The 21,620-nt window shown below is 41.7% G+C and overlaps 1 protein-coding gene across 5 annotated transcripts in view; it reads right to left on the bottom strand.

Moving 5' to 3' along the window:
- RASAL2 (RAS protein activator like 2) overlaps positions 1 to 21,620 on the bottom strand; it is a 186,766-nt gene that overhangs the window by 103,170 nt on the left and 61,976 nt on the right. The window lies entirely within an intron of this gene.

Genomic DNA, 21,620 nt, shown 5'->3' with positions numbered 1-21,620 from the left:
CAGCAGACAAAAAGACTTCACTACCAAGCAGCCAAGCCCAAAAGCAAAGGGAAAGCTGTGGAGCAGCAAGGTACACTGTTAGTGCTACAAGAAGACTGAGCACAAAGAGGGCCACCCTAGGAATTCAAGTGTGCAGCCAACTTACAAAAATCTCTTTACAGGAGACAGAAATGTGATATGAATGATAGAAAAAAGGATGTATGCAACAGAGCTATGGGTAGCACCACTTATATAAATTTAGAAAACAGTTTCAAGTAATCTCTTTCTAAAGTTTTGAGATTAGAGTCTGGGTTGCTTTGTAACATTGTTTCATTTTTATCTTGCACTCTAGTTTCATAAAAGTCTACTTGCATTGATCTAAAAATCAGCCATTCTCAATGTATGCACTGCAGATTCCTGAGACTACCCCTAAGGGGTCTAAACCAGACACTGCAAGTCAAGGGACTTGCTGCATAGGAGTCCAAGACCACCTTCAACTATTTCAGGAGGTCATCAGGCAAAATGAGTGTTCAAAACCAAAGTGTTTTGTAATGTGAGCTTCCTCCTAGTACACATACTAACCCAGTGCTTGCACAGAGCTGAGCACAGACCCTTCTTGCAGCTTCTACCCAGCTTCACCACTAGAGGCCAGTGAATCCTCAAACACCCATCACCTTCCCAGCTGCAAGGAAGAGTGCAAGTCCAAACACAAGCATTAAACGTTGAGTAACGAACCCCTCCAACTAATATCACCCCTTGAAGACCCTGTGAGTGCCAAATCCCATCTAATTATTAAAAAAGCTGCAACATCTTCATGCTCTTTTGCTGCATACAATAGCAACTTTGCCTCTGCATTGAAAGGCATGTCTCTTTAAAGTCTGAGAATTAACTTGAAAGACAGCTTTCAGCAAGTACCTAATTCAACCTCATGCTGCATTAGGATTTTTGTGATCATTCAGAAGAATGCTTGAAACGGGCAATCTGATACCTTCAAGCAAGAAAAAGAAGAGGACTGCATTCCTACTGCTCTGAATAATAGAGAAATGCACCTTTGCTTCCCTTAATTTCAGGTGACTTAATAACAGAAAAAGCTGAGATTTAGAATCAGGCTCCACACTGTTACCTCTCCTAATGAAGCTTGGTTTCCAGTAGTGACAAGCAACATTGTGTGTCTCAAAATTGCCCCAAACTCTATTCAGGTGTAAGCATAATTAAGGGAAACCACCAGAGTCTCTGTGGAGTGCATTTGTACGTTGCAAACTCCTAGCGCAAAACAGACTCTCTCACAAGTTACATGTTCGTCCATTTTATAGACGTTAACCTTCCAGGTACATTATTGGCACAACTTCAACTCACATTTATCATGGTATCCAACCAAAAACCTAATCAGATGAAAAATAAAGCCACTGGTGCTCCTGCTTAGACCTTGGCTTCCCAAACAGCAGCACATGAATCCTAGTTGTGCCTAAACAAGATAAAACTAGGAGCAATGGGGCTGATAGAGGGAAGATAAGCAAGAAGGACGAAGCCACAGGCTCCTAGCATGAGTGTGCAACACGAATGTGAAGACCAGAGCCCTGGGGATCTAGTCTCTTGGCTAATGAAAGCATATGATCAATCACCAAGGGGGAAAAAAACAGATGAAGGCATGCCCCATCCTGCTCATGTGGGTGGGCTAGCAGTGAGACAGTGCCTCCAGCTGCTATGCTAAGTGATAACCAAGTAAACAGTGTTTTGAACTGCTGGTAGACTTTCTCCCCGCAAAAGAAAACCTTTCTGGACCATTAGCTCCAGCGCAGAATCTACAGTCACGACTCACCCAGCCCCAGAAGACTTTTGCATTATAATTTCTACTAACTACTGGCCTTGGCAGAATACCATCCAACTGATCTACGGGCTGCACAAAGGAATTAAAGAACAGAATGACTTCTTCCACTGCAATAACAACTCCAGGACTTAACTGAGTCATCAGTCGCTGCGGGCCAGCCATGTCTCTGCTGCCAAGTGGGTTGGCTACATCAGAACAGCTTTCCACAGCCTGCTGGCAGAGTTACCTGCCATCTCTGTCTCTGGAGCTGTCAATCACCACTACAGAACACCACAGAATTAATATTTTGTGTTTGCATTTGTATCCTTTTGAACACATGTCAGGACACAATCCCACCACCCCTGCAGGCTGACCAAGCACTCTCTTCAACAAAAGAGGAGCAGTTGCAAGCTGGTTTTCTGATATATCAGATCCCATAACTTCAGTCCTCTCCCCGAGGCTGATGGAGCAAGCCCATGGTGCAAACTAGATGTATGCTGAGTACACGTTACAAGAAAACTCGCTGCAACAAAAACCACAGCACAGCTTTGGTGTATTTGTCCCACCTATTTATATTATTTCTCATCTAGCCCTCCTGCAGGGTTGACCTCTTTGGAGCCTCTCACAACAGCTGTAACTTCAAAACTTGTTCTGAAGTATGTTACCAGTTTAGGCTGAAGACCCTTCAGGACTTTACACAGTATCACATATACACTCAGTCACTTTACAAGCCCTGTTCTGCTCTCCAGTACTCTTCATCTTCAGTTTTCATTTTACATTCTTGGCTCCAACTTTTCACGTGAATATAATAAAACCCAGCAACCTCTTCCACTAGTGCCCCATAAAACTAATTTACCACCACTATCTGACTCGCTATGGAAGTGAATGGCAAAAAGTCCATGTGTAACTAAGACCACTTACACTACTGGGAAAGACCGAAAGTCAGGGCTGTCCTTTCTCATTTTGGGGCTACTATCTATCAGCTTACACAGGAAGGCCTGTGCTTTGGAGGGTAGCTCATTGATGAATGCAGTTTCAGACAGGAGCTGGAGGAGAGATCAGGGAGATGCATCTGAAAGCTCTAAGTTTGCAGATGCTACTTGTGGGATGGGCTCAGGCAGCCATGCACCTAAATATGCAAGTTCTGGTGACAGAGATTTCTTTCTCTGGTCTGATGCAATCCTTTCCGTTCTGCATCACTACAATGAGGCATTCAAGCAAGCAGATCAGTTAGTCTACACACAGGATTAAAGGTCATGCCTTATGTGCCTTCAAATGCTAATTGGTTAAGTCACAGCTAGGAAAAATCTCCTTCTCAGTACATCCTCTCCTGCTGAACTCGGAAGAGCATCACTGCCCCCCCGCCACATTCAACACAGTTGAAGATTGGAAATGGTGGTGTTTTTCCTCAGGGCTCTGAAATGCCATTAAGCATATTATAAATATCCAGATATCCCTTTCTCTCAGCCAAATGACAACTTGTACCTTATTACTCTGTAAGTACAGAGCTTATTTTTAAAAATAAGGGGAAAAAAAAAAAAATAATGACCATTTCTGTCATAACCACATAACAACAACAACAACAAAAGTGTTGACTGGTGCAAGGGGAGGGAAGAAGGAAAAAAGCAGACAGTGCCAAGTTGATCCCACAGAAAGGGTAAGACATTTTATGAAAACTGATGGCAGTTTAGTAGTATTTAGGGAGTAGGACTAGCGCTACCAGATGGGAACATTTCTGTATCTTCCATTGCAAGTATGCAACAGTTCTTTTTTGAAAATTCCAAATGCATTCACAAGTGGAGAATACTTTCCAAACAGGAAGCGATGGGGAGGATCAGAAAATTATTTACAAGAGATAATGGGCATTCCAAGGTCCTTTAGTCCTTAACAGCTCTTCTACAAACCAAAGAGAAGCATCTTCTCTCCTCTTCAGAGCTAGTGAAAAGGACAGAATTAGCAGAAATCAGGCCAACAAAACTACATTAAAGGTAAATTCATGCCTTCAGTCCTTTTGCCAAAAAGCTTACTCTACCTACCATCAATAAAAACACAGAAATAAACCTTCATCCCAGTGATGACAAGAGCACCGCTGGCATGTTTTGGAGCTCCTTTTTTTGAACCACACTCTTCCCATGGTGAAATCAAGGACTTACTGAAGTACTTGCCAAATTTTCATCAACTTTATTAGGGTCTGTATTCAGTTCCCAGGATTTCCAGTAAGAAGCTGCCAAGCAGCTGAGTAACTAATGTAGAGGCCAAGTTTGTAGGCAGGGAAGATTTTTTTTCCCCTGAGGAGAGATTAGTATGAGCCCTAACACCTTTTGTCAACAGGTCTACTTGCCCAATGTCAATGTTTCCATGGTGTTTTATGTACTTACCATAGAGACAGGACTCAGAGAACTTTCGGTAAGTGCTGTCATCTGAGAGCTTTTCAGTACCTCAACCTATGCAGCTGTGCACAAACACGCAGTCCAGTTGAACAATCATCAGTTTGAACCTTTATCAAGCAACTGAACAGAAGCTGAAACAAGCCTTACTATTGATATGAAGCTTCAAAGACAAATAGCAATTAAAAGTCCTTCGCTAAGCTTACACCATCTCTAAAAGCTGATGAAGCTCATGATTCAAGGGAAAGATGAGTAGAAATAGTATATCATTCTAGTAAGAAATACATCTTAACACGTCATTCCCTTAAACTTGCATCTTGTAATAAGGCAGGATTTCCGCAAAAGAAGTCACAAATGTGAGTGAAAATAAACAGCAATAGCACAGTTACACGAAACACAGCTGTGTGTATATGCAGCTATTTCAGACAGCTGTGCGACACTCAGATGAAGATCTGCAGGATCTGGACTTAAAACAGTAGAGACTTCAAGCGCCGCTGCCCTGAGAGCAGACACAGGCATCAGAATAATCCTGCCTCAGCTAAAAGAGGGACAATCTCTCAACATTTACACAGAGCAGATGATGACAGAGGTCAGTTACTGAGGGTCTGCTAGGAAAAGCACAATCAACACAACTTCCACTTTCTCTCATGCTGATATATACAGCTTTTGTTTACATTTCTTATTTCTCAAACCAGCTCCCAGCCATATGCAACAGTTTCTGACCCAAGCAGGACTGCAGACAGACACTATCAGAAACAACTGATCAAAGAAAACCTATCACGATGCACAAATTCACTTGGAAGAAGGATGGGACACTCATCCACCAAGTTTGTATGGACAAGTACCACAATGTTCCAACAAAGAACATACAACACTCATGACATTGTATAACGCAAGGAAAATTCAGCACATATCATTTATGTGGTAATGAAGAGACTCTCATGCTACAGAGAAAACATGATGCTCTTAAGGTTGCTTAATTCTTATCTAAATCACAACATACTTAGAGATATGACCAGTACACATTACAGAAATAAAATCATTAATCCTGCATTTATTTTCCAATCACAACATGAGAAATGACTGTAGGTGTTCTAGGAAGCTTCTTGTAGCTACTGTGACATACAGCACTGCTGACTTGCCCCTCTAAACCACTGTGTGGCACGGCTCCATTCCATAAGAGGTACCTACATTTTCGTGGTCAGCAACAGATCTCTCTGGTGGAGTAGCTGCTATTTTAAGTGTAGAAATCATGAGCAGATCCTTTGGGATGAGAGGCATGCTATTTATGTAGGATGTTATTACAGAGGTAAGTATCTAGTGTGAATTCTTTCTGTTATATTTAATAGCTGCACTCAAACTTCATTACACCTGCAACGACTAGCCCTCAATTCAGCTGAATCCAGTTGCTCTCCTGTGGCGGCTGAATGCAATGATAACCAAATGCTTGTATAGAAACCTAATATTGTGGGTAGGAGGTAAAGAAAGCTTAGTCAAACCATCATATTTCAGAGAGCTCAAAAACTCTCATGCCAACTGGTTGCAGCCAGAACTCTACCTGGAAAATCCATTCTGCACAAAGCTATAAAAAGATTTAAGTAGGTGAAAATGGTATCTTAGAAGCTGGCAGAAGCCACGACCAGTGCCATGACTTTCTCAGATTCCAGTGCATTTGGCACTGCAACACAAATTCTTCACAAGATCTTTAATTTTTCTAGTATTGGCCAATCTTGCCAATCTAGCCTATTAACTTTCCACTACTCTTTATTGAATGGCAGTGATCAGACATAGTCTAAAAAATGGTTTTCCATTATCCCAGTGGAGAACCTCATATACCACAGACAGATTCACATAAAAACTGTTCAGTTGGGGGCAGTTTTCATGCTCTGTACCCTCACAGAAATATCACTGTGGCAATTTTTCTGCTTATCGTGTATGCTTCCACTTCCCTACCATCACCATGCCAAGCATGGGTGAATGAATCCGTTAAAATTCAGAGATGAGAAGTCTGAAGGTATCTGCTGATCACTGCTTATGGGTAAGGTTTTGAGGTTTTTTTCCCCTCCTGTGAATGAGGACTGTGTGTCTCTTCTCCAAACAGTAAAAGGCACAGCTTTTTTCCACCAGCTGCTGAAAAGCTTTGATGAGATCTGTGATGGGGTGGGAGAAGGGTTGCCTTTCTGCTCTGAATTTCTCATGTGCAGCAGTCTCACCTCAACACAAGATTAACCTTTATAGCTCAAAGAGCGAGCATGCACTACCAGAGCTACCAGCCAGATTCTTAAGCTTCCTACAGTTTTTCTGCATAAAACAAAAAAGGAACAATTTTTATTTAGGAAGGGCTGAGCCATCAGATGAATGAATATCTAATAGCTGTCTTCTTTGCAACCCCCAAGAGACAAAATACAGAATGCTACTGTTCTACAGGCTTGGCATCTCCTAGAAGGATGAGCTCTTGCTGCCTCTCCTCTCCATCGCTGACATCATTCCCACCCCTTCATTCCTTCCCTAGGAGAGAGATGACTTGTTTGTACAAGAGACAGCCATCAGCAAGCAAGGTACAGCAGGCTCACTCCCACAGCTGAGCTCCCAGACAGCTCTGCCAATTTAACTTGGTCCTGAGTCAGTACATCTGCCTTATTACTTGCAACGTCGCCACTTTGCCTATCAAAAGCTCAGTAGTTTTCACACCAAGGCTGAGACTACAGAAGAAATCAGCCAAGATTTCCCTTTTCATTTCCCCATAACACATGCAATTCAAAAACCAAACCTTTCCCAAGACCTGTACTAACACATTTACTACCCTCACACCCTAACATTTGCTAACAGGGCTGTGTTCCCCGGTACCCAAGTGCTCTGCAGGAGCTAAAGAGCACAAATTCAGTTAGGCCATAACCATGCAAGCAGTTTCACCAAGATTTTCTTTTCAAAAGGGAAAATCATGGAGTAGTGCCAAAAAAGAAACCACAAGTCTTAAAATCTTATGAGTAGTTTAGCGAGCAGATGCTGAGTGTGCCACAGTCTCGAGCTTTCTTGCAAAGTCCTAAAAAATGAGAGCTAAGGAGCTAACAGCAGAAGCAAAAATTAGACATAAAGCTAAAATTGGCCTGGCAGGGTAATTCTGACTGGAAACCAGAAAGTTGCACCAGCTCACTGTCACCGTTCAGCTTCTTTGAGCAAAAGGTGTGGGAGCTCTTAATAGCAGTTTAAAGCTGCCAATTAGCTTGAACGCTGCTGAGCTCCTCTAAGCTTCTTATGTGGTGCATAGCTGATTGCTAAACTTACAAAGGGTAATTGATCCTCACTTCCCTCAGCTGCGTCTCCCTGTTCTCATGGTCTGCACCCAGCCAGGTTCTGTGAGAGACAGCATGAAAGATGTGTCTATCGGGAGACATCAGCACCTTCTTGAATGGATCAATGCCAGGAACCTCAAATCATGCAATCATCTGCGCACTTGGTAGCTCAACAAGTGGAACCAGAAAACACAACCCAGTCAAGGTGGGGACAGTACAAAACACGCAGGTGTGCTTCATGCTCATCCCAGCCTCCCATGCTCACCTGCAAACAAGCAGGTCATTGTGCAGCCTGGTAAATCTCATGACATCACCAGAACAAAAGCTGCTATCTGTGTAAAAGAACAATTTGGTTCCCAGGATACCTAAGATTTCAAATAGCCCGCAGTTGCTCAAAGCTGTCGTTGTGACCCTTCCTACAATACTAAGAAGGTTTTCTTTTCTTCTTACTCAGTTCTCATTCCCTGCCCAGGACCACTCATCTTTGCTCCTGAATATTAAGTACATTTTTCTCTCACAGCTAAATTCCCTCTTGGCCTACAAAACACTTTGGAATCTCAAAACAAAAATGGTTATTACAAACCTGTAGAGAGGATTATAAAAGATTACATGCCCCTATTAAAAAGCTGCCAACTTCTGAGAAGATTCTCAAGTGACACTTCTCCCCAAAGCAAGGACTGATTTTTGTTAGAGGTTTAGGAAGTGGAAAATGGAGAATAGCAAAAAAGTTAATTATTCATGGGAGAAAAAAATCTGCAGTTTTTTCTCTTAATTTATGCATGGTCCTTTTCTTACCCAGCTCTATATCCTTCCCCCTGTCTTTTTCTCTGTAGTGCTTGCTCTCACCAACCCCTAATCTCTATTTTACAGCCTCTTCAGCACCAAGTATCCAGACTGGGCTGTTCCCTCACAATACTTCATTTTTTGCAGCAGTGGAGGAAGACGACAAGAGGAAAAGCATACTGAACTTAAAAAGGACCTCGGCCCAAGGCAGCTGTGATAAAAACCCCAACAAACCCAAACAAATTAAAAGCAAATGCTGCTCAGTTCCTTCATTTTTGGGGTGCACAAAAAGTGTACGGTGGACTTGCAGTCTAAGGTAAAGAGAACTGTACCACAAGCAGTGCCTGGAGCTTGGCAAAAGCACCATTACCAAAGGTTCACAGACAAATTTACTCACCACCCTTGGCAACAAGGCATCAACCAGCAGACATTCATCTGTCACAGACTGGTTTGAAGAGAGCAAGACCCTTTTGATTTCTTTTGCCAACTAGCAAGTTGTGAGTATGAGAGGAGTAAAGGTAGAAAAGCATTTCTGCTGAGAGAAGAACGAGCCACAGGAACAGACAAGGTGATGTGACAAGTTCAAGAATAACACCTGAAACAAACATACACTACCTTTCAGGCTTTCATGTGCAGTTTGAATTACACCATGCAGCCTGTTTATTTTAGAAGCCTTCAACTTTGGCTTTCCTTCAATAAAACAGGTACATTCATTGTCACTGATGTGAACAATTTCAGCCCATAAGTTCAATTTCTCCTGGCAACAGCAGGATTGCTGAATTCCCCCTTCCTTAAACCTGCTTCTACAGAAACGCAGCCTCTGTGGTCTCAAAAAATAGCCCTCCCCATGTGTGGTGGTTTTCACATCAAGAGAGAGGAATAAAGGAAAAACTTAAGAAAAATAATAATTAAAAAAACAAACAAACAAAAAAACCCCACCAAACCCGCCCCCCCCCAAAAAGTCACCAAAACAACCCAAAACCAAACCAAGAAAACCATGACATCACAAAACTCTCACATGATGCTCTCCCATACCTAAGACTTTTTAAGCACTCGGTCACCCTGCCACCACTGCACAGCCTGTTGCTGCTGTACTCTTTTATCTATTTTTAGCCTGAATGTTTCTTGAAGCCTGAGTATATACATGAGTGATTAGATGCTACTTTTAGGCTTGGGTTTGGGTTTTTTTTTTTGCCTCAACAGACTTCTGGGAAAAGAGAATATAGCAGTTGGGACCACCACTGATGTCTCACACAAGTTTATTTCCCTTGTCGAAGGGAGAGTTCACAGGACATTAAAATCTACTATAACAATGTGCATTTTTTTTTTTTGCATATTATCCAGGTCATTCAGGCATATAGGCTAAACTTAACTTTCTTATTTTAACCACTTAAAACAAATGACTTAGTAAAGGACTACCTCAAGGGATTCAAATATAATGTAAAAGAAGCCCTCCAGTACTCCCCATGCTATTTAAAAAGACTCACTCTGCTTCCTTCTGGCATCTTCAGAATGTTTTCAGAAGAACCTGGAACCAGCTATTATACACCAATTTGTTGATTTGACCTACTTAGAAACAAAACCTCATACAAAAGCATTAGAACACTCCTCATTCCATTTTTCTCCCTGACATCTGAAAAGTCTTCATGCATCTCAGTAATGCAACGCTAATATAAAAAGGAGTGGATTTTTTCCATCCTTTAAAGATGGTTCAGACACAAAACTTTAGAGGAAGGAGACTGCAATGGGGATTCTGAGCCATATTTAGATTTATGCAGAGAGATGTCTTGTTGCAAACAACCTAAATCCCACGTTTAATCTAGTGCAGCAAGGCAATGACCTGTAACACCTCTTTTATCAGCTCTACCCTTTAACCTTTAGTGAAAAGTTATATGAGGTTAGTTCCCCTTTGAATTTAACCCAGCTATTGTACCTGTTTTTAGGGAAGGGAAGACTGGCTTTGGGAGAAAAATCCACTTTGATTAAGCAAAAAGAGGTCACCGCTAACTTGGTCAAGGCAGGACACTGAGTTGCTGGCTCAGATCAAGGGTGAGGAGGAGCACGCTGACTCAGAGCCCTTTGCCCTCCTTATTACCATACAATGTTAATATTTGCAAATCAAAGCACAATTTTGTTTAAAAATTTCAGAATATAGCAGGTGATTTCTTTCTTCCTCTCTACTTTATATGATGTTGAGGGAAACTAACTGTGAAACAGGCGACATGGGAAGAAATAACAGTGCCAGGGCAGAGAAATTGCAAGCACTGAGGTAACACTGTATCAGGGGAAATACACTGCTGTAGGCCAGCTCAGTTGGACATTTTAGCCACGCTGAGATCAAGGCTCCCAAGGTACCACCAAAACAGGTGAAACAGGTTTACTGTGCTTTTGGCAAACCCAAAATAAGCATGCTTAATGTATCCTTTGATGATGGACTAGCTAATTAAAAGGATCTGTAGCTAGGATGCAGTATTTCAGGTATTCTTCAACCGGGTTTTCCCACTACTTAATGTTTCCTTCTCTCTGCAGTAGGCTAGGCTATGCAGAATAAAGGCAACCCCACATCCTCACCCAAAACATCCTCCACCCTAGACTCCACAACTACGTAATTTTTCCTCCTTACTCCTGCTACATTCCACAAAACCTGCAAAGCACAAATCTTGAGAAGACCTAACCTTTCCTTATTGACTACGCTGCTTTTCAGCTGATTTATCTGATGCTTAGTGGTAAAGCCACAAATCCCCTAAGCACAAGCATGCACTTGTTCGCAAATGTTCTCCCCACCATATGTTTTGCAAACTGACATCATGAAGCTCCCACAGCAAATCCAAACCCCCTTTTATCAGAAGGGTAAAGCCACAGGTGCTCCTCTCCAAAATCCTAGAAGGAGAACAAATGAAGGCAGGAAGGTTATTCTCTGAATAACCAGAGAAAATGTCTTTCCTACAGCAATGATAAACAGAAATTTATAGGTCACAACCTTGCAGAAACAGGCCCGATAACATCTAATTAGCAGTCCCACTGCACAACTGTATTTTGTAACAGTAAATCCAACCAGATGGTGAGGACAGGGAAAGGGGAATCTTTATGTAATAATTTTCATTCAGTTTGAAGGGATTTGCTTTATGTTACTGCTCTGTTTTGTGGTGCTCCCCTCAGTAGGAATAATCAACCCAGACAATTGATTTTATGAGTTATTACTGAAATTCATTTCACTCCTATGGAAAAACAATTTACAAGGGCAGCAAAGATTTTTATTAATTAATTAATTTTTAATTCAAAATACTAGGAGTTCTGTTTTCTGCCAGAAGATGGGTGGAGAAGTTAAGGAAAGTTCATGTACCCAAGGGACTATTAACTAGAACCAACTTGGACAATACATTTGAGAAGCATTTCCTTCCAGCTACTGTAGATAGCTGTCCTTAACATGCCTTTACTTAAGCAGCCAATTTTCCACCACTGAGTACAATGAGATTTCAAAACACACACGAAATCAGAGTATAAACAGACACAAACATCCACTTAGTGATATAACAAAAGAAAATATGGGGCAAAAACTTGAGCTTCTCTATTTTCTGCCTGTTATAAAATGTCCTGGCCCTTTTTTAAGTGTTAGTATTATCACAAAATATCCTGCTTTGCTGTCTTCACAATAGTGTTCTTGAACAAAAATTATTTCTGGGGGTTGAGGGATAGATTTCACCTCATATTATCACTCAGGGAATCGAGTTTCAGATGGAGCAAGCAGCAGACGATAAAGCATGAATGGTGCTGCAGCAGCAGAGACAGCAGGAGGGACTCGTGAATTAGGCAGAGCTAGTCCACGCTAGCAGTACACAGCAAGAACATTTAAAATACGTATGAAGATCTTATCACAGACAGCAGAAATAGCACACAGATGAGGGACAGCACCAAAAAGTGAAAGATGAAGAAACAGTTCCTGTTTTCAAGAGTTCTAATTTGTTAAAGACAGACAGTGCTGCTCCCACATCATTAGAGCTGGATGGTACCCTACCCCCCGACTCCTGATGGATGTCAAACTTATTTTTGTAAATCTCTGGCGATAAAAACCATGCATGGCATCTTGTTCATTTCCTCCTTACTACTCAAGTTGCCAAAAACTTTAAGCTGTGCTTTCCTTGCCACATCTACAGACCGATACTATTTGTTCTCCTCTCAGTGACTAATGGTGATCATGGAAAACCCTTGTCTTTCTAGAAGCCTCTTTTAACAACAATACAAGAGCTGAAAATGGTATCTTGATACCTGGGACCAGATTTGCTAACCCTGAAGCAAGCAGACACAATGATGAAAAGGGAAGGAGGGGGGGAAACAATCTATTTTTTCTTTCCCAAACTCTCATGTGATTAAAATCCATTAAAATGAAAACAGGCTTGAATTTTATTTTATCCATCAGTGACCACACTTCACTGTCCCTGGGCTATGACTGTCTCTTTGTGAATTCTCTGCACATAACAGAAGTCAAGCTCTAGGTTTAGAAGCAATCAATCTAGTAAACCTTGCTAAATATATATGTGTGTATATTTTATAATGATCTCCATTTTTCACGTTGATTTACATTGATCATTCAAAAGTACATTCAGCTTCATGTTTGCTCATCTCTGAATAAACAAAGCGAAGGCTGTCGGGTATCCAAAGACAAATGAGACATTACAGATGTAGACAAGACCTATCATCACCCTGAAAGCATTTCTCTTTGAAATTATATAGCCATACAGAAGTTATCCAGAGTGGAGATTGTTGTATGTGTTTTCAATTCAGCCTGGGCCTGCTGGGGGCAGGGAGGGAGTCCGATGAGGCTCTTTTTTCCTCTCCATACACTTGACAATTCAGAAATGTACGAATTGGTAAGGATTTCCCCCCCCCCACCCCTGCACACTATAGTTTCCATTTCTCAGACAGATCTCCTAGGTCCATATGTCTAAATTCATATATAGCACACCTACTTGGAGGTTCACCATTAAAATAAGTAAAATAAGGATATCTACATCTATTTGAACATGTGATTCCCCATCAAACATAACCACGTAAATCAGTCAGTGCACCAGCTGGGTTCATGCTGCATAGGAGTATTTCTTTCTCATCTGCAGACTTTGCCCCCTTTTGCTTCAGCAGGAAAAAAAAACCAACCCACCACACCCCCAAAAACTGTTTAAACTGTTTCAGGGATGTACTAGTCTGGTGTTAGAAATTATAGATTCCACAGTAACAGTAGGAAGGTGTCAGAAGTCTGGGCACATATGCTGCACAGCACAGCTACTCTGTTGCAGAGCTAGCATCCACCAAATTCAAGATGCTACACAGGCACACAATACATTGGTTTGGTTGCTACGCAAACACAAATTTCTCAATTAGTACGTTTGAGCCATTCATGTCTTTTGTTAAAGTAATTCATACCTCCTGCTTTACACGCAAAATTCCCTCCAGACAAACCCAATGGCATTCTACATTTATATTTAAGGGCCTTCACTTCTGTTTATAGACATGTAGCATCCACAGAAAGCTGAGAAGAAACTCCATGATGAAGAAGGAAAAAGGTACTGCCTGGAAAAAAGCTTTCCCTTTTGCAGCTATTAGAGTTTATTTAAGCTGGAGCTACCAATCTGTTGTTATAATGAGCTCCTCAGGCAGGTTTTGTGGCAACCTGCATTGAGCTCCCTGATGCTGCAGACAAGCCAGCTAAAAGCTACCTTGTTAGCACAGCTAAAATAGTGGCTGCAGCAGTCACATATCTGTATGAGGAAGGGGATAAAAAAAAAATAAAAAATGAGAAAGTCATTAGCATTGTTGTATCCAGTTGATTCTACCATTCTATGGATAGACCTAAGGGCTAGCCCAGCCTGGAAGCTGCCTGGGGCAGAGCCCAAGCAGAGATGCCTAGTCAGCAGTGCCCATCAGGGCTGCCCATCTCAGTTACCTTCCAGCTGCCCAACCCTGACTTGCACTCATCAGCACCTAAGCAGCATGCAGGAAGGCACCAAACTGATTTTGGACATGTACGAGATTTGCCTTTGCAGGACCTCAGTAAAGAAAAATTTGCCCAGTCTTTTACTGACATATGTTGGTTTGCTCTTGCTTTATTATTAATTATGTACACTGCTAGCCCACTGACTTTTCTGAAGTACCAGCCTGACTAGCTCAGCCATTTCCTTGAGATTATGGATTAACAGTAAAAGATATATAAACCTCTTAATGCCTAACCCCACAAAGTCACAAGGGCCTCGCCTCCCACCCTGCCAGAATATTCAAAGATTTCCTAGATGCCCCATGCTTTCTACAAGTCTTCAGGATTAAAAGGCTTTTACTGACACAGGTCATCTCTAACACTGAGACATTGTAAAAAAGAGTCAAGCCTTCACATGACAGTTAGACAAGCAAGTAGGGGTGGAAGTCACAGTCAGAAATCATGAAAACCAACATCAAGACAAATGATTTGGCTCTGTCACAGCAGGCTGACTGATTATTCCTTCCTCTCCTGTTCCTTTTCAAAATTTTTGGTAAAAATAAGTCTCAGTATCCCTTAGTACTACCATCTCAGCAAAGGAAAAGACTGTCATTTCAAGACTCGGTGGCTTGAACCACACTTGTTTTATCAAGCTACAGGAGGGATGACATGAAACCTGCTGTCAACCACACTGCAGCCAGAAGCCTGCCCTTGCTAAGCTGGGGTTGCGCTCATCAACCCCAGCCGGAAAACACTAGCACCTTATTATAGTAAACATGCAAGGCTTCATTGCTTAATAAAACTCAGAGGAACTGGTTACTAAGGCAGTCTACTTATACAAGACACTGCCAATATACTTGATCAGTAATGTTAAAAGCAGCGTTGGTTGAGTGAGGATGATTGTAGGCAACCGGGAGCTATTCAGATCTGTGTATTCCACTCATTGCCCTCACACGCATTCAGTGGCACTACCTGGAGCAGTGCTGCTGTCTTTTCTCATGTACAAGTGCAGCCAGAGCTAATAGGAGTGATAAGATAGATGGAGTCACACTGTGAGAATTTAAAGTTTGGCAGATTTTTTGGTAGTAATTCATTAAAACCACTTGCCAAAGCATCTGTGTCACTAAAGGACTGAGGAAAATTGCTCTTATGTGTGACTACATTAAAGGGGCTTTTATTTTTTCTATGAAAATGCATTGTAAACTCACAGATGTGAGTAGAAGAAAATTTACAGCAACTCATCTTTGGATGAGTGAGATGCAACTAGAAATCTGACCATACCATCATCACAGAAGTATGCAATAATCTCAGAAGATTTTAAGGTTTTGCTTGGGAGTTGTCAGAGTATGGGATGCAGGAAAGCACTTCAGTTCCTATAAAACATGCAAAAGCTAAAGCCAGACAAAATGAATAAACTGATCTGCTTACAACTTACCACTGGACTTGGCAGTGTACTTTCCTGCATCCCACATTTTAGAAATAGGGATATATCTGTGATGAGGGGAGAGGGAAGACGAGGAGAATCAGAGAGCTTTGTGAAAGAAACACATCTCAAGAACTAGATTTCAAACCTCTTACAAAGACAAGGAACTATTAAACCAAGACATAACTCTAATCCCCATAGACAGCATCAATAGCAATGTGTGGTGGTAGCTGACAGAAATACATGCATTTGAGCTAGAAAGGCATGTTTGCTCACTACCTGTTCTCACATCCATCTGGCTCCTCTCTGCACCAGTCTTCAGACAAACTGGGTTTTGAGAAGGATGCTCCTGTACTAAATGCACACATTAAAATGACCAGCATATTCCCCACAAGGAATAAAGACAGAGAATGCCTGCTCTCTCAAATACAAGCTTCTTTGAGAAACTAGCTATTTCAGTAAGTTTTTTCACCTTCTCTGTACAAAATATTTTTTAACTTCACTTGAACAAGCAGTCCTGTAACTTGTAAAAATCTCTCTCGCCCACAGAAGACCAGATGTCTAGCTTCAACTTTCCTCATAGTAAGAACAAAACCACTCAGGGACAGTTGGTTTCAATGCTAACATGTCAAGAGTTTCATGCATTAGCCTGTTGTTTACATAAACAGCTTCCTTTAAACAAATGATGTTTTACAGGATTATGAAGTATTTATTTCAGAAGAGTCTAAAGAGCCTCTTGAGTAACTACCACAGAGAAAGTATCACCACAGAAAGCATACAGCTAGACAATAATACAAGTTACTTAGTTAAAACAGACTATCAAATAACTCTATAGTAGAGCAATGATATAAATAAGAGCAAAGAGATAATCTTGTGCATGTTTGTTTACTTCTAAAATGCCAATGCTTTGAGTCCTAAATCACATACTGTTAGCATTACAAATCTACACCACGTGTTATTTGGAAGAAAAAAAAGAATAACCCCAAACCAAACCCCAAACCAAATCCCAAAGACCTAAACCCCAAATACTTTCCTTTGCATTTGTTATTTTAAGGAAAAAAAGGGTCAACATGCCTAGGAAGCTCTCCCTGTGTAAGCACGCAGGCAATTTTCATCTCATGCCAAGTTCCATTACGGGCCACATTTGTTGAAATGCAAACCAGGGAGCTTTGTCTGAAGAACATTTTACCACAGCAGAACTTACCCTTTCGCTAAAGGCCCTAAATGTACATGTCTACAAGAGTTAAGGTTCCCATTTCCAGTGCTGAATAAGCTTAGCAGGGACTGAGTCTTCCATGATTGCTGAACCACTGCATACAGTTCCCCTTTCTGCTCTGACAGCTCCGCTTTAGGCCTATCTTTAAGAAGAATATAGTTTCTTTCATAGTTCCTAAGCCTGGGCTCGCTTACCCCTTAGGGGAAATGGCAAGGACCAGCTGCCGTCCTGGGCTGTGGGGTAGATGCCAACATGCCACAGACACCCCCTAGACCATGAGCATCTCCCGCTGACCTCCCAGGGATCCTGTTCACTGGGTCTTGCGGCTGAAGTTTCTCTTTCCGGAGACTCAACAGTCGAAACACGAAGCTTTGCCAAAGACTCCAAATCCAACTTCTCCAGACATAGCTCCTTCTCTGGAAAGCAAACATTCTTTGAACTCCTCCAGCCCCTTCCTTTCAATCCTGTCTGGCCTGTTATCAAAGCAAAAGCTTCTCCCACCAAAATCCCAAATCTTTAATTCACCAGGACCCCTTTCTCCTAATCTCCACATTTTTACTCATTGGCTGCCTCCAAGAAAGCTGCATCTCTTCAAACCCGTAACTTCCTGCAAAGAAAACAGAGGAGACAAGACGTCTCTAGGACACAATTACTCTTTCCTCAGATAATTCCCACACAATAATTTCTCATGATCAAGGTAGTCAGAGATAATATTCCTGCATGCACCAGCTGTCAGCCTCCTCTGCACAGCAGCATAAAGTACAACATCCCAACAGCCTGACAGATACGGACCACAAAAACAACAAAAAGCAACCTGGAATGCGAGACTCTGCCATTCATTTGCCATGATTTCATGAGTCAGAAACTAGCTCTTACAAATATAAATGTCCTCATTCATCCCACTGAATGTTAATTTCTGGATTCAGACAAAATGGTCTCGGGTTTAAAGAAATGAAAATCAACAGTCAGTACTGAAATGAGCACAACTACCTGCTCAGAGACACCCAGATAAGCGTAATTCTATTAGCTTCAGATATTATGGCTAATTATTTTGTGTTCTGTTCGATAAATGTTCAGCTGAATAGTATTAGCCTACTGCCCATATTAAACACTATAGTGTTTTGGAGGAATCGGGCATGGTTCACCAGCAAAAGGAAATACTTTGGGGTGCAGGGTGGTGGTGGGGTGTTTAGGTGATACTCAAAGCTGCCAAATGCCAGAAACACTCCCCTGTGCATCCCTACCCTCCCTGTAATTTTCAATACACCATGTAACACAATATTTACTACCACAAAGCCATACTACAGTTTAAAAAAGACAGACTGATAATGGATTGCAACATGCTATTTTCATAGTTATAACTCTACAAAAAACTACAGTCATTTTAATGCAACATAGGGATTAGGTATAAGCAGCTATGTTGAATCTGTTCTGACAATTAAAGAAGAATGAGTTTTAACATTAAGACTACACCTTGCAATGAAACATAGGGGACTGTAGCAGATGGCATACAAACTGACATTTACACAGCACTTACAGAATAAGCTCAATTGTGTGAAAGTTCCTTAATAAAATCCCACTAAAAATAAACTACTTAAGAGCAAAGAGATTTGGGGGTGGAGGAACATGAGTCAGTAGAAGGACTTCTAAAATGAGAAACTGTTTTTAAAAACATGAAAATAGAAAAGCTGCTCCAATGAGTAATAAATACTGAATTCCCATATCAGACAGGAAGAAACAGTTTTGTATTTTGGGAACTGCTGGAAGAAACAGAGTGTGGAACGGCTTTGGCTTTGAGATATTAAAAAACCCCAAATCTCTAAATAAATTTATGTGGAAAGATACAAGAAATAGAACTCAATGAATCTAGACTGTAAAGATATTAAAAAGAGGACAGAGCTTGAATAACTTCGGGGAATTATTAAAAACAAACAAACTAAAACCAAACCAACAAAACATACAAACCACCCTAAAATCAATTGCAGAAAAGCAAAGATACAAAATATTCTCTCTCACTCTAGGCACAAAACAACTCTATAAACGAATTAAAGCATGAAATCAAAATTAAAAGACCGAAGAAACATATCTTTATCCAGGTGAAGAAAGAAAAGGAAATAATTCTGAAGAAGTGTCTTTTTAAAAATTGTCACAAGAGAGCAACTGTGAAAGCTAAATACACACTAAATAAAAGAATTCAGTGTTTACCCTCATTCCCTCACCCTTCCGCCCAAAACTAAAACAGAGATACCCAGGGAAGACATAGGTAATTGATTCAACTGAAGAATTATTTTGTCATCAATCTACAATTAAACGTGCACTGCCCTCAGATCCAGATAAGAAAGAACAGTGAAATGAGTGTTACCCAAGAACTCTCTCACAAACCCATTCTCAACAGCGTTAAGGGGTCACTGGTAATACTCAGAAACCATAAAAAAAGGGGCAGCAGCTCACCTACAACCCTTGGATCCAAGGCTTTGTCTGCACAGCTCCTTTTCTTGTTTCTACCGAAATCATGGTATGATCACAGTCAACAAGCTTATCAGAATGATACTTCTCCTTCCACAAGCTGATATATTTACTAGAAGTTAAAATGATCTTAGATTTCTTATAAGTAATAACTTAATACTAAGTATAAATCATTTTACCTTCAGGCTTTCCATATGATAATGTAAATGCTGGCTCAAAACACCTGGCACTACAAGTGGTTAGAAGTCAGCACCTATGCACCAAAAGCACTTCATTCACAACCAAACCCAGCCCAAGCTTCTCCTGTGAAGACCTACGCAGCACACCTGGAAAGAGCTCTGCTCTTCCCACCAACTGTCCACTCTGCCTGTCCTCTTCCTCCTAAAACCCGGGCTGTAGTGTGTTGCAGAAAGCATGCCACACACTTCAGGGAGTGTCTGCACCCTGCCAAAGCTCTGGGCTGCTCTCCCAAGGTTCAGCATCTTTTCATCACCAAAAAGGATGAGTGAGTCCATCCAGCAGGGATTTCTACGGCCAAGAACTGATGAAGCGGTGTCTGCACATGCTTCCTAGACTGTGAGATCAACTGGAAAATACCCAGATTTTTTTTTTTTTTCTTTTTCTTTTGAAATCCCACTTCCTTCTTCAAGTTGCCAGCAAAACAAGAATTCCTCTTTTGGGAGGTAACCATTTCTTGAAGAAGGGGATTGCCCTTCCCTAGGCTTACAAAGACCAGTAGCAAACTCTACCGATTGCTACACAAACCCATGCAGATGACCCAGCCTCTGCAATTCTAGTGCAGAGATGAAGCAAAACACAAGAGGCCAGGCAAGTGTTAGAAGGAAGATAATCTTTTAAAAACTCTATAATCTGCAAGCATTTCAGAGGGAAGAGGAAATACTTCTAATGGAGCCAACGTGTGGAAGGAAAGGGCTTGGCTCCTTGGACAGAAGAGAGACAGAAAGCATGTGTCCAGGTTCTCTTGATCGAACTCCAAAGCACGCCTCTCCCACTGCACATTTAACAACACAGAAAAGATCCTCTTGGGTTTTAGTCATAGTGACAAGAATTTCTGTCCAAATGCTGGGAGACTTTCAATCAAGCTTTTTCAAGTTCAACTGTTTGCATACTTAGGAGAAACCCCATGTCTCACACCATCTCTTGGCTAGTAAAGCGCCTGAGCACTTTTACCACAGACTTCAGTTGCCCGAGGATTCCCAAATTTTGCCTGTCTTGGAGAGAGGCAAACAGAATCCATTTTACTGGATTTTTCCTTGAACAGCAGCCGGGACCGCAGGCATGGGAAGATACATTCTGCCCACTCAAGCACTAAAACTGTCAGTGGACAATTGGGTGACACCTCTTCCTCATGGTATTTGGAAGGAGAACAGAAGGTTTGATTACTTCTAGCATCTAGATCTTGATGCATCTTGTGATGCTTGATCACATCAAGCATCTAGACTGTGGCTGAAGAACAGACTAGCTGTATTTCCCTCACGCCTTTTCTCTGCAAGTTACTCCCTCGGACCCAAGATCTAAACTCCAGTAGTTCATAAGTTTTGCCACTGTTTTATCAGGTCTCAGCCTACAGTACTGTGTAGGGCAGGAGACTCTACCCAGAAGCTCCACCTAAGTCTGGCAAGAGCAGCTGTCCTTTAAGGAAAAATAAAAACAATGGTAAGCTATTAGTTGTCCTGTGTCCCAAATAGCAGCATGAGGTGAGCATCCCCAGAGAGGCCGCCTCCAATCCCGAAGATTGAAGCCTCAGCTCTGAGCGGCGAGAGCCACCGCTGGAGCCTCAAGCCCTTGCCAGGCCTTGCCCAGGAGTCGACAGCTCTGCTGACATGAGCAGGGACTCACAGGGGGTGGCGCCAGGAGGGACCTTTCCAACCCCGCCTATTCTATAATTCTATGTCTTACAGGGTGAACTAGTTCTCCTAAACCTAAGATGTTGTCTACTTGAAGATCAGCGGCTGAACCTTTGAGAAGGCAAAGGCTGAAAAGAAACTCCAGAGAGGTGTTCATCCTACCAAAAGCTCTGAGGTCCCATGACAGCAGCCCAAGCAGGACCTGCCTGTTTCAGGCAATTTTGTGGGTGACTGCATCAAACTTATTTCGCCAAGAACCTTCCCAGCTATAGCTTCCTCCCTCGAGAGAGTTGGACTTTTAATCTACGTCTCATTGTTTTTCTCTCAGTTCCTGAACTGTGACTCTTTTTGCAAAACCAGTTTTGGCAGGCTCAGACAGAGGTTTCTCCGACGCCAATGAGCCAAAAGGCTTTGTCATCATCCCATAACTGAC

This window comes from Strigops habroptila, chromosome 8 (genome assembly GCF_004027225.2).
Source record: "Strigops habroptila isolate Jane chromosome 8, bStrHab1.2.pri, whole genome shotgun sequence".
In the NCBI taxonomy this organism is placed as follows: Eukaryota; Metazoa; Chordata; class Aves; order Psittaciformes; family Psittacidae; genus Strigops; species Strigops habroptila.
The sequence above is the reverse complement of the archived record's forward strand: the minus strand, read 5'-3'. Positions and strand labels throughout refer to the sequence as shown.